Genomic DNA, 12,053 nt, shown 5'->3' with positions numbered 1-12,053 from the left:
ACGAAGTCGGAGCCCGGTTTGCCCCGGGTGCGCACCTCGCGTGCACCTTCGCCGCGGTGGGCACCATGGCGTGCACGAAGTCGGAGCCCGGTTTGCCCCGGGTGCGCACCTCGCGTGCACCTTCGCCGGGGTGGGCACCTTGGTGTGCAGACCTTGGCTGGGTTGCGCGCCCTGGTGGGCACCATGGTGCGCACCAAGGAGCGCTCCGAAGTGTGCTCCAAGGTGCGGCCTGCACGAAGTCGGAGCCCGGTTTGCCCCGGGTGTGCACCTCGGGTGGGCACCTTGGTGCGCATGCCTTGCCTGGGCTGCGCACCAGGGCGGGCTCAAGATGGCACCCGCGTTCCTTTTTTTTCACTATCTTTCAAAACGGAAATTTTAAAATCTCATTTTTTTTTGCCTTTTTCTGGAAATTAGTGAAGGCAGCGCATCAAAGGTGCGCACCTCGCTGCCCACCACGGTGCGCAACGCCGGTGGGCACCCGGGAGTGCTTCGAAGTGTGCTCCAAGGTGCTGCGTGCACGTTGTCGGAGCCCGGTTTGCCCCGGGTGCGCACCTCGCGTGCACCTTCGTCGGGGTGGGCACCTTGGCTGGGTTTGCCCCGGCTGCGCTCCGAAGCGGGGTTATTGGAGCGCCGCCTCTTTTTTTGTCGGAGCGTTTGGTGGGGTTTCTCGCATTGGCTCTTCCGAGGCCCGGTTGCCACCCTGGCGCGCACGAAGTCGGAAGTAGGGTTAATTGCCCGGGTGCGCACCTTTGCCAGGGTGGGCACCTTACCTGGGCTGCGCACCAGGGCGGGCTCAAGATGGCACGCGCGTTCCGTTTTTTTCACTATCTTTCAAAACGGAAATTTTAAAATCTCCTTTTTTTTTTGCCTTTTCTGGAAATTAGTGAAGGCAGCGCATCAAAGGTGCGCACCTCGCTGCCCACCTTGGTGTGCTCTGAGGTGCGCACCCGGGAGCGCTACGAAGTGTGCTCCAAGGTGCGGCGTGCACGTTGTCGGAGCCCGGTTTGCCCCGGGTGCGCACCTCGCCTGCACCTTGGCCGGGGTGGGCACCTTGGCTGGGTTTGCCCAGGGTGCGCTCCGAAGCGGGGTTACTGGAGCGCCCCCTCTTTTTTTGTCAGAGCGTTTGGTGGGGTTTCTCGCATTGGCTCTTCCCAGGCCCGGTTGTTGGGTGCGCTCCCACCCTGGCGCGCGCGAAGTTGGAAGTTGGGTTAATTGCCCGGGCGCGCACCTTCGCCAGGGTGGGCACCTTGGTGCGCACACCTTGGCTGGGCTGCGCACCAGGGCGGGCTCAAGATGGCACCAGCATTCCCTTTTTCTCACTATCTTTCAAAACGGAAATTTTAAAATCTCGTTTTTTTTTTGCCTTTTATGGAAATTAGTGAAGGCATCGCATCAAAGGTGCGCACCTCGCTGCCCACCTTGGTGTGCTCCGAGGTGCCCACCACGGTGCGCAACGCCGGTGCGAACCCGGGAGCGCCCCGATGTGTGCTCCAAGGTGCGGCGTGCACGAAGTCGGACCCCGGTTTGCCCCGGGTGCGCACCTCGCGTGCACCTTGGTGCGCACACCTTGGCTGGGTTGCGCGGCCTGGTGGGCACCATGGTGCGCACCAAGGAGCGCTCCGAAGTGTGCTCCAAGGTGCGGCGTGCACGAAGTCGGAGCCCGGTTTGCCCCGGGTACGCACCTCGCGTGCACCTTCGCCGGGGTGGGCACCTCGGCTGGGTTGCGCGCCCTGGTGCGCACCAAGGAGCGCTCCGAAGTGTGCTCCAAGGTGCGGCGTGCACGAAGTCGGAGCCCGGTTTGCCCCGGGTGCGCACCTTCGCCGCGGTGCGCACCATGGCGTGCACGAAGTCGGAGCCCGGTTTGCCCCGGGTGCGCACCTCGCGTGCACCTTCGGCGGGGTTGCGCGCCCTGGTGGGCACCATGGTGCGCACCAAGGAGCGCTCCGAAGTGTGCTCCAAGGTGCGGCGTGCACGAAGTCGGAGCCCGGTTTGCCCCGGGTGCGCACCTCGCGTGCACCTTCGGCGGGGTTGCGCGCCCTGGTGGGCACCATGGTGCGCACCAAGGAGCGCTCCGAAGTGTGCTCCAAGGTGCGGCGTGCACGAAGTCGGAGCCCGGTTTGCCCCGGGTGCGCACCTCGCGTGCACCTTCGCCGCGGTGGGCACCATGGCGTGCACGAAGTCGGAGCCCGGTTTGCCCCGGGTGCGCACCTCGCGTGCACCTTCGCCGGGGTGGGCACCTCGGCTGGGTTGCGCGCCCTGGTGCGCACCAAGGAGCGCTCCGAAGTGTGCTCCAAGGTGCGGCGTGCACGAAGTCGGAGCCCGGTTTGCCCCGGGTGCGCACCTCGCGTGCACCTTCGCCAGGGTGGGCACCTCGGTGCGCACACCTTCTCAATGTTTTCTTGCCTTTTCTGGAAATTGGTGAAGGCAGCGCATCAAAGGTGCGCACCTCGGTGTGCTCCGAGGTGCGAACCCGAGAGCGCTCCGAGGTGCCCACGAAGTCGAAAGTCGGGTTAATTGCATTGTTTTCCCCGGGTGCGCTCCGAGGTGCGCAACATCGGCGCGCACCAAGGAGGGCTCCGAAGTGTGCTCCAAGGTGCGCACGATGGCGTGCACCTCTGGTGCGCACGATTCGGAGCTCGGTTTGACCGGGGTGCGCACACCTTGGCTGGGTTGCGCACCTTTTGTGCGCTCCAAGGTGCGCACGAAGTCGGAGCTCGGTTTGCCCCGGGTGCGCACCTTCGCCAGGGTGCGCACCTTGATGCGCACGCCTTGGCTGGGCTGCGCACCTTGGTGGGCGCCATGGTGCGCACCTTTCGTGCGCTCCAAGGTGCGCACGAAGTCGGAGCTCGGTTTGCCCCGGGTGCGCACCTTGGTGGGCGCCATGGTGCACTCCGAGGTGCCCAAGATTGGTGCGCACCAAGGAGCGCTCCGAAGTGCGCTCCAAGGTGCGCGCGAAGTCGAAAGTTGGGTTAATTGTCCGGTTTGCCTCGGGTGCGCACCTTGCGTGCACCTTCGCCAGGGTGGGCTGGGCTGCGCACACCTTGGCACCCGCGTTTCCTTCATTTTAAATTTTTTTTTTTTACAATCTCTCAAGTGGGAAATTCTATAATCTCAACTTTTTTTGCCTTTTCAGGAAACTTTTGAATGGAGCGCATCATTGGTGCGCTCCGAAGTGTGCTCCAAAGCTCTCTCCAGCTGCGTGCACCTGCCCCGGCCGCGCACCCGGCCCCGCCCAGCTTCGCTCACCTGTCCCGGGCGTCTGGTGCGGAACCTTAGAGTAAGAAACATCACCGTGCACCTTGGCCAACGTGCGCGACTCGACCGAGCGCGCACTGGCCGAGGTGCACACCGATTTCACCTGGGTGCGCGCGCAGCACCTCGGGCGCACCGGGGTGCGCGCACAACGCCCGGGTTGCACCGTGGCCTGTGTGCTCGGGGCGCCTCGGGTGCGCGCTCGGTGTCGCCCCCGCGCGCGCGGTAGTGCGGGCAGCGCACCCCGGCCCGGCCCGGCCCCGACGAGAACGCAAACGGGCAAAAGGTTTATTCAAATAGCATTGCGACGCCCGGCGAAAAACTAAAAAAGGGTGCAACACCGGGACTTCCCGGGAGGTCACCCATCCCAGTACTACTCCGGCCCAAGCGCGCTTAACTGCGGAGTTCTGATGGGATCCGGTGCACTAACGCTGGTATGATCGCACCCGTTATGAGCTTGTCGCAGTGTGTACTTAGCAAACCGCGACCCACGTGCGAATCCACCCCGGCCACCCACCCCCGTCGAGGTGCACACCCTCCCTCGCGAAGTGCGCCCCGTTCGCCAAGTGTGAGCCCTGCCCGGGTGCGCGCACCTTGCTAGGGCGTCGGGTGTGCACCCGGCCCGGCCTACGTGCGTGCACCTGGAGGGGGCGTCGTGTGCGTGCAGTGTCCCGTCTGCAACGCGGTGCCCACACACCACCTCGGGCGCAACGACCTGCGCTCACATGTGGGCCGAGTGCACCTTGGTGCATGTTCGGGGCGCCTCGGGTGCACGCTCGATCTTGCCCCGGTGCACCAAGGCGCTCGGTTTGCCCCGGGTGCGCACTTGGTGCAAGGTGGGCACCCAAAATAGGGATCAAGCACCAAAACACAAGTTTCGGGATGCAAAATGGGACCCAAGGACCACAAATGCGTTCCAAGACCCATGATGGGTCCACGAGAACAAAAATGTGTTCCGAGACTTAATAAACAAATATTGGGTTTTAGGAGAAGAAACATGCTCTGATGCCCAAAACGAGAATCGACCCCGAAAAGGCCACAGGCCAAAAGTGGGATGCGAGACAAAAAAAAATGGGACCCGAGGACCAAAATTGGGTTCCCAGGTCGAAGACAGGGCAACCGGACAAGAAACGACCTCTAAGGCTCGAAATGAGTCCCGACGACTAAAACTTGACAAGAAGCACCCATCAGGCACCCAACTCGACACCCATGGGATGCCGACCCACCCGGGCTTCCACCTAGCACACCTTGGCACCCACCCACCCTCGCACCCAACCTCGCACCCAACTTAGCACCTTTGAACCCACATTGGCACTCACCCTGACCCTGGCACCTTGGAACCCACATTGGCACTCACCTTGACCCTGGCACCCACCTTTGCACTCACCTTGGGACCCACCCTGGCTCCCACCTCGGCACCCACCCAGACACCCACCTTGGTTCCTTGGCACCCACCTTGGATCCTTGGCACCCACCCCGACACCCACCTTGGCACGCAACTTGGCTACTTGCCACCCACCTTGGCTCCTTGACGCCCACCCCGACAACCACCCCGTGACCTACCCTGGCTAGGGTTGGTGCACACCCACCCTGGTGCCCACCTTGGCACCCACCCTATGACCCACCTTGGCACGCACCTTAGTACCCACCCCGTTACCCACCCTAGGACCCACCCCGTGACCCACCTTGGCCAGGGTGGGTGCCTTGGTGCGCACAACTTGCCTGGGCTGCACACCAGGGCGGGCTCAAGATGGCACCCGCGTTCCGTTTTTTTCACTATCTTTCAAAACGGAAATTTTAAAATCTCATTTTTTTCTTTTTTTTGCCTTTTCTGGAAATTAGTGAAGGCAGCGCATCAAAGGTGCGCAATGCTGGTGCGAACCCGGGAGCGCTCCGATGTGTGCTCCAAGGTGCGGCGTGCACGAAGTCCGAGCCCGGTTTGCCCCGGGTGCGCACCTCGCGTGCACCTTCGCCGGGGTGAGCACCTTGGCTGGGTTGCGCGCCCTGGTGCGTACCAAGGAGCGCTCTGAAGTGTGCTCCAAGGTGCGGCGTGCACGAAGTCGGAGCCCGGTTTGCCCCGGGTGTGCACCTCGGGTGCGCACCTCGCGTGCACCTTCGCTGCGGTGGGCACCTTGGCTGGGTTGCGCGCCTTGGTGGGCACCATGCAGTGCACGAAGTCGGAGCCCGGTTTGCCCCGGGCGCGCACCTCCGCCAGGGTGGGCACCTTGGTGCGCACAACTTGCCTGGGCTGCGCATCAGGAAGGGCTCAAGATGGCACCCGCGTTCCGTTTTTTTCACTATCTTTCAGAACGGAAATTTTAAAATATCGTTTTTTTTTGCCTTTTCTGGAAATTAGTGAAGGCAGCGCATCAAAGGTGCGCAACGCTGGTGCGAACCTGGGAGCGCTCCGATGTGTGCTCCAAGGTGCGGCGTGCACGAAGTCGGAGCCCGGTTTGCCTCGGGTGCGCCCTGGTGGGCACCATGGTGCGCACCAAGGAGCGCTCCGAAGTGTGCTCCAAGGTGCGGCCTGCACGAAGTCGGAGCCCGGTTTGCCCCGGGTGTGCACCTCGGGTGGGCACCTTGGTGCGCATGCCTTGCCTGGGCTGCGCACCAGGGCGGGCTCAAGATGGCACCCGCGTTCCTTTTTTTTCACTATCTTTCAAAACGGAAATTTTAAAATCTCATTTTTTTTTGCCTTTTTCTGGAAATTAGTGAAGGCAGCGCATCAAAGGTGCGCACCTCGCTGCCCACCACGGTGCGCAACGCCGGTGGGCACCCGGGAGTGCTTCGAAGTGTGCTCCAAGGTGCTGCGTGCACGTTGTCGGAGCCCGGTTTGCCCCGGGTGCGCACCTCGCGTGCACCTTCGTCGGGGTGGGCACCTTGGCTTGGTTTGCCCCGGCTGCGCTCCGAAGCGGGGTTATTGGAGCGCCGCCTCTTTTTTTGTCGGAGCGTTTGGTGGGGTTTCTCGCATTGGCTCTTCCGAGGCCCGGTTGCCACCCTGGCGCGCACGAAGTCGGAAGTAGGGTTAATTGCCCGGGTGCGCACCTTTGCCAGGGTGGCACCTTACCTGGGCTGCGCACCAGGGCGGGCTCAAGATGGCACGCGCGTTCCGTTTTTTTCACTATCTTTCAAAACGGAAATTTTAAAATCTCCTTTTTTTTTTGCCTTTTCTGGAAATTAGTGAAGGCAGCGCATCAAAGGTGCGCACCTCGCTGCCCACCTTGGTGTGCTCTGAGGTGCGCACCCGGGAGCGCTACGAAGTGTGCTCCAAGGTGCGGCGTGCACGTTGTCGGAGCCCGGTTTGCCCCGGGTGCGCACCTCGCCTGCACCTTGGCCGGGGTGGGCACCTTGGCTGGGTTTGCCCAGGGTGCGCTCCGAAGCGGGGTTACTGGAGCGCCCCCTCTTTTTTTGTCAGAGAGTTTGGTGGGGTTTCTCGCATTGGCTCTTCCCAGGCCCGGTTGTTGGGTGCGCTCCCACCCTGGCGCGCGCGAAGTTGGAAGTTGGGTTAATTGCCCGGGCGCGCACCTTCGCCAGGGTGGGCACCTTGGTGCGCAAACCTTGGCTGGGCTGCGCACCAGGGCGGGCTCAAGATGGCACCAGCATTCCCTTTTTCTCACTATCTTTCAAAACGGAAATTTTAAAATCTCGTTTTTTTTTTGCCTTTTATGGAAATTAGTGAAGGCATCGCATCAAAGGTGCGCACCTCGCTGCCCACCTTGGTGTGCTCCGAGGTGCCCACCACGGTGCGCAACGCCGGTGCGAACCCGGGAGCGCCCCGATGTGTGCTCCAAGGTGCGGCGTGCACGAAGTCGGACCCCGGTTTGCCCCGGGTGCGCACCTCGCGTGCACCTTGGTGCGCACACCTTGGCTGGGTTGCGCGGCCTGGTGGGCACCATGGTGCGCACCAAGGAGCGCTCCGAAGTGTGCTCCAAGGTGCGGCGTGCACGAAGTCGGAGCCCGGTTTGCCCCGGGTGCGCACCTTCGCCGCGGTGGGCACCATGGCGTGCACGAAGTCGGAGCCCGGTTTGCCCCGGGTGCGCACCTCGCGTGCACCTTCGCCGGGGTGGGCACCTCGGCTGGGTTGCGCGCCCTGGTGCGCACCAAGGAGCGCTCTGAAGTGTGCTCCAAGGTGCGGCGTGCACGAAGTCGGAGCCCGGTTTGCCCCGGGTGTGCACCTCGCGTGCGCACCTCGCGTGCACCTTCGCTGCGGTGGGCACCTTGGCTGGGTTGCGCGCCTTGGTGGGCACCATGCAGTGCACGAAGTCGGAGCCCGGATTGCCCCGGGCGCGCACCTCCGCCAGGGTGGGCACCTTGGTGCGCACAACTTGCCTGGGCTGCGCACCAGGAAGGGCTCAAGATGGCACCCGCGTTCCGTTTTTTTCACTATCTTTCAGAACGGAAATTTTAAAATCTCGTTTTTTTTTGCCTTTTCTGGAAATTAGTGAAGGCAGCGCATCAAAGGTGCGCAACGCTGGTGCGAACCTGGGAGCGCTCCGATGTGTGCTCCAAGGTGCGGCGTGCACGAAGTCGGACCCCGGTTTGCCCCGGGTGCGCACCTCGCGTGCACCTTGGTGCGCACACCTTGGCTGGGTTGCGCGCCCTGGTGGGCACCATGGTGCGCACCAAGGAGCGCTCCGAAGTGTGCTCCAAGGTGCGGCGTGCACGAAGTCGGAGCCCGGTTTGCCCCGGGTGCGCACCTCGCGTGCACCTTCGCCGCGGTGGGCACCATGGCGTGCACGAAGTCGGAGCCCGGTTTGCCCCGGGTGCGCACCTCGCGTGCACCTTCGCCGGGGTGGGCACCTTGGTGTGCAGACCTTGGCTGGGTTGCGCGCCCTGGTGGGCACCATGGTGCGCACCAAGGAGCGCTCCGAAGTGTGCTCCAAGGTGCGGCCTGCACGAAGTCGGAGCCCGGTTTGCCCCGGGTGTGCACCTCGGGTGGGCACCTTGGTGCGCATGCCTTGCCTGGGCTGCGCACCAGGGCGGGCTCAAGATGGCACCCGCGTTCCTTTTTTTTCACTATCTTTCAAAACGGAAATTTTAAAATCTCATTTTTTTTTGCCTTTTTCTGGAAATTAGTGAAGGCAGCGCATCAAAGGTGCGCACCTCGCTGCCCACCACGGTGCGCAACGCCGGTGGGCACCCGGGAGTGCTTCGAAGTGTGCTCCAAGGTGCTGCGTGCACGTTGTCGGAGCCCGGTTTGCCCCGGGTGCGCACCTCGCGTGCACCTTCGTCGGGGTGGGCACCTTGGCTGGGTTTGCCCCGGCTGCGCTCCGAAGCGGGGTTATTGGAGCGCCGCCTCTTTTTTTGTCGGAGCGTTTGGTGGGGTTTCTCGCATTGGCTCTTCCGAGGCCCGGTTGCCACCCTGGCGCGCACGAAGTCGGAAGTAGGGTTAATTGCCCGGGTGCGCACCTTTGCCAGGGTGGGCACCTTACCTGGGCTGCGCACCAGGGCGGGCTCAAGATGGCACGCGCGTTCCGTTTTTTTCACTATCTTTCAAAACGGAAATTTTAAAATCTCCTTTTTTTTTTGCCTTTTCTGGAAATTAGTGAAGGCAGCGCATCAAAGGTGCGCACCTCGCTGCCCACCTTGGTGTGCTCTGAGGTGCGCACCCGGGAGCGCTACGAAGTGTGCTCCAAGGTGCGGCGTGCACGTTGTCGGAGCCCGGTTTGCCCCGGGTGCGCACCTCGCCTGCACCTTGGCCGGGGTGGGCACCTTGGCTGGGTTTGCCCAGGGTGCGCTCCGAAGCGGGGTTACTGGAGCGCCCCCTCTTTTTTTGTCAGAGCGTTTGGTGGGGTTTCTCGCATTGGCTCTTCCCAGGCCCGGTTGTTGGGTGCGCTCCCACCCTGGCGCGCGCGAAGTTGGAAGTTGGGTTAATTGCCCGGGCGCGCACCTTCGCCAGGGTGGGCACCTTGGTGCGCACACCTTGGCTGGGCTGCGCACCAGGGCGGGCTCAAGATGGCACCAGCATTCCCTTTTTCTCACTATCTTTCAAAACGGAAATTTTAAAATCTCGTTTTTTTTTTGCCTTTTATGGAAATTAGTGAAGGCATCGCATCAAAGGTGCGCACCTCGCTGCCCACCTTGGTGTGCTCCGAGGTGCCCACCACGGTGCGCAACGCCGGTGCGAACCCGGGAGCGCCCCGATGTGTGCTCCAAGGTGCGGCGTGCACGAAGTCGGACCCCGGTTTGCCCCGGGTGCGCACCTCGCGTGCACCTTGGTGCGCACACCTTGGCTGGGTTGCGCGGCCTGGTGGGCACCATGGTGCGCACCAAGGAGCGCTCCGAAGTGTGCTCCAAGGTGCGGCGTGCACGAAGTCGGAGCCCGGTTTGCCCCGGGTACGCACCTCGCGTGCACCTTCGCCGGGGTGGGCACCTCGGCTGGGTTGCGCGCCCTGGTGCGCACCAAGGAGCGCTCCGAAGTGTGCTCCAAGGTGCGGCGTGCACGAAGTCGGAGCCCGGTTTGCCCCGGGTGCGCACCTTCGCCGCGGTGCGCACCATGGCGTGCACGAAGTCGGAGCCCGGTTTGCCCCGGGTGCGCACCTCGCGTGCACCTTCGGCGGGGTTGCGCGCCCTGGTGGGCACCATGGTGCGCACCAAGGAGCGCTCCGAAGTGTGCTCCAAGGTGCGGCGTGCACGAAGTCGGAGCCCGGTTTGCCCCGGGTGCGCACCTCGCGTGCACCTTCGGCGGGGTTGCGCGCCCTGGTGGGCACCATGGTGCGCACCAAGGAGCGCTCCGAAGTGTGCTCCAAGGTGCGGCGTGCACGAAGTCGGAGCCCGGTTTGCCCCGGGTGCGCACCTCGCGTGCACCTTCGCCGCGGTGGGCACCATGGCGTGCACGAAGTCGGAGCCCGGTTTGCCCCGGGTGCGCACCTCGCGTGCACCTTCGCCGGGGTGGGCACCTCGGCTGGGTTGCGCGCCCTGGTGCGCACCAAGGAGCGCTCCGAAGTGTGCTCCAAGGTGCGGCGTGCACGAAGTCGGAGCCCGGTTTGCCCCGGGTGCGCACCTCGCGTGCACCTTCGCCAGGGTGGGCACCTCGGTGCGCACACCTTCTCAATGTTTTCTTGCCTTTTCTGGAAATTGGTGAAGGCAGCGCATCAAAGGTGCGCACCTCGGTGTGCTCCGAGGTGCGAACCCGAGAGCGCTCCGAGGTGCCCACGAAGTCGAAAGTCGGGTTAATTGCATTGTTTTCCCCGGGTGCGCTCCGAGGTGCGCAACATCGGCGCGCACCAAGGAGGGCTCCGAAGTGTGCTCCAAGGTGCGCACGATGGCGTGCACCTCTGGTGCGCACGATTCGGAGCTCGGTTTGACCGGGGTGCGCACACCTTGGCTGGGTTGCGCACCTTTTGTGCGCTCCAAGGTGCGCACGAAGTCGGAGCTCGGTTTGCCCCGGGTGCGCACCTTCGCCAGGGTGCGCACCTTGATGCGCACGCCTTGGCTGGGCTGCGCACCTTGGTGGGCGCCATGGTGCGCACCTTTCGTGCGCTCCAAGGTGCGCACGAAGTCGGAGCTCGGTTTGCCCCGGGTGCGCACCTTGGTGGGCGCCATGGTGCACTCCGAGGTGCCCAAGATTGGTGCGCACCAAGGAGCGCTCCGAAGTGCGCTCCAAGGTGCGCGCGAAGTCGAAAGTTGGGTTAATTGTCCGGTTTGCCTCGGGTGCGCACCTTGCGTGCACCTTCGCCAGGGTGGGCGCCTTGGTGCGCACACCTTGGCTGGGCTGCGCACACCTTGGCACCCGCGTTTCCTTCATTTTAAATTTTTTTTTTTTACAATCTCTCAAGTGGGAAATTCTATAATCTCAACTTTTTTTGCCTTTTCAGGAAACTTTTGAATGGAGCGCATCATTGGTGCGCTCCGAAGTGTGCTCCAAAGCTCTCTCCAGCTGCGTGCACCTGCCCCGGCCGCGCACCCGGCCCCGCCCAGCTTCGCTCACCTGTCCCGGGCGTCTGGTGCGGAACCTTAGAGTAAGAAACATCACCGTGCACCTTGGCCAACGTGCGCGACTCGACCGAGCGCGCACTGGCCGAGGTGCACACCGATTTCACCTGGGTGCGCGCGCAGCACCTCGGGCGCACCGGGGTGCGCGCACAACGCCCGGGTTGCACCGTGGCCTGTGTGCTCGGGGCGCCTCGGGTGCGCGCTCGGTGTCGCCCCCGCAGCGCGCGGTAGTGCGGGCAGCGCACCCCGGCCCGGCCCGGCCCCGACGAGAACGCAAACGGGCAAAAGGTTTATTCAAATAGCATTGCGACGCCCGGCGAAAAACTAAAAAAGGGTGCAACACCGGGACTTCCCGGGAGGTCACCCATCCCAGTACTACTCCGGCCCAAGCGCGCTTAACTGCGGAGTTCTGATGGGATCCGGTGCACTAACGCTGGTATGATCGCACCCGTTATGAGCTTGTCGCAGTGTGTACTTAGCAAACCGCGACCCACGTGCGAATCCACCCCGGCCACCCACCCCCGTCGAGGTGCACACCCTCCCTCGCGAAGTGCGCCCCGTTCGCCAAGTGTGAGCCCTGCCCGGGTGCGCGCACCTTGCTAGGGCGTCGGGTGTGCACCCGGCCCGGCCTACGTGCGTGCACCTGGAGGGGGCGTCGTGTGCGTGCAGTGTCCCGTCTGCAACGCGGTGCCCACACACCACCTCGGGCGCAACGACCTGCGCTCACATGTGGGCCGAGTGCACCTTGGTGCATGTTCGGGGCGCCTCGGGTGCACGCTCGATCTTGCCCCGGTGCACCAAGGCGCTCGGTTTGCCCCGGGTGCGCACTTGGTGCAAGGTGGGCACCCAAAATAGGGATCAAGCAC

The 12,053-nt window shown here is 63.5% G+C and overlaps 2 non-coding genes across 2 annotated transcripts; both read right to left on the bottom strand.

The window, feature by feature from the left end:
• Positions 1 to 3,581: 3,581 nt before the first annotated feature.
• LOC131873215 (5S ribosomal RNA) lies at positions 3,582 to 3,700 on the bottom strand. The gene has a single exon (XR_009371222.1). It is a non-coding gene; the product is annotated as a 5S ribosomal RNA (ribosomal RNA).
• A 7,818-nt stretch (positions 3,701 to 11,518) lies between these two features.
• On the bottom strand, positions 11,519 to 11,637 carry LOC131873214 (5S ribosomal RNA). The gene has a single exon (XR_009371221.1). It is a non-coding gene; the product is annotated as a 5S ribosomal RNA (ribosomal RNA).
• Between the last annotated feature and the right edge of the window lie 416 nt (positions 11,638 to 12,053).

Source organism: Cryptomeria japonica, unplaced genomic scaffold, assembly GCF_030272615.1.
Source record: "Cryptomeria japonica unplaced genomic scaffold, Sugi_1.0 HiC_scaffold_1240, whole genome shotgun sequence".
In the NCBI taxonomy this organism is placed as follows: Eukaryota; Viridiplantae; Streptophyta; class Pinopsida; order Cupressales; family Cupressaceae; genus Cryptomeria; species Cryptomeria japonica.
The sequence above is the reverse complement of the archived record's forward strand: the minus strand, read 5'-3'. Positions and strand labels throughout refer to the sequence as shown.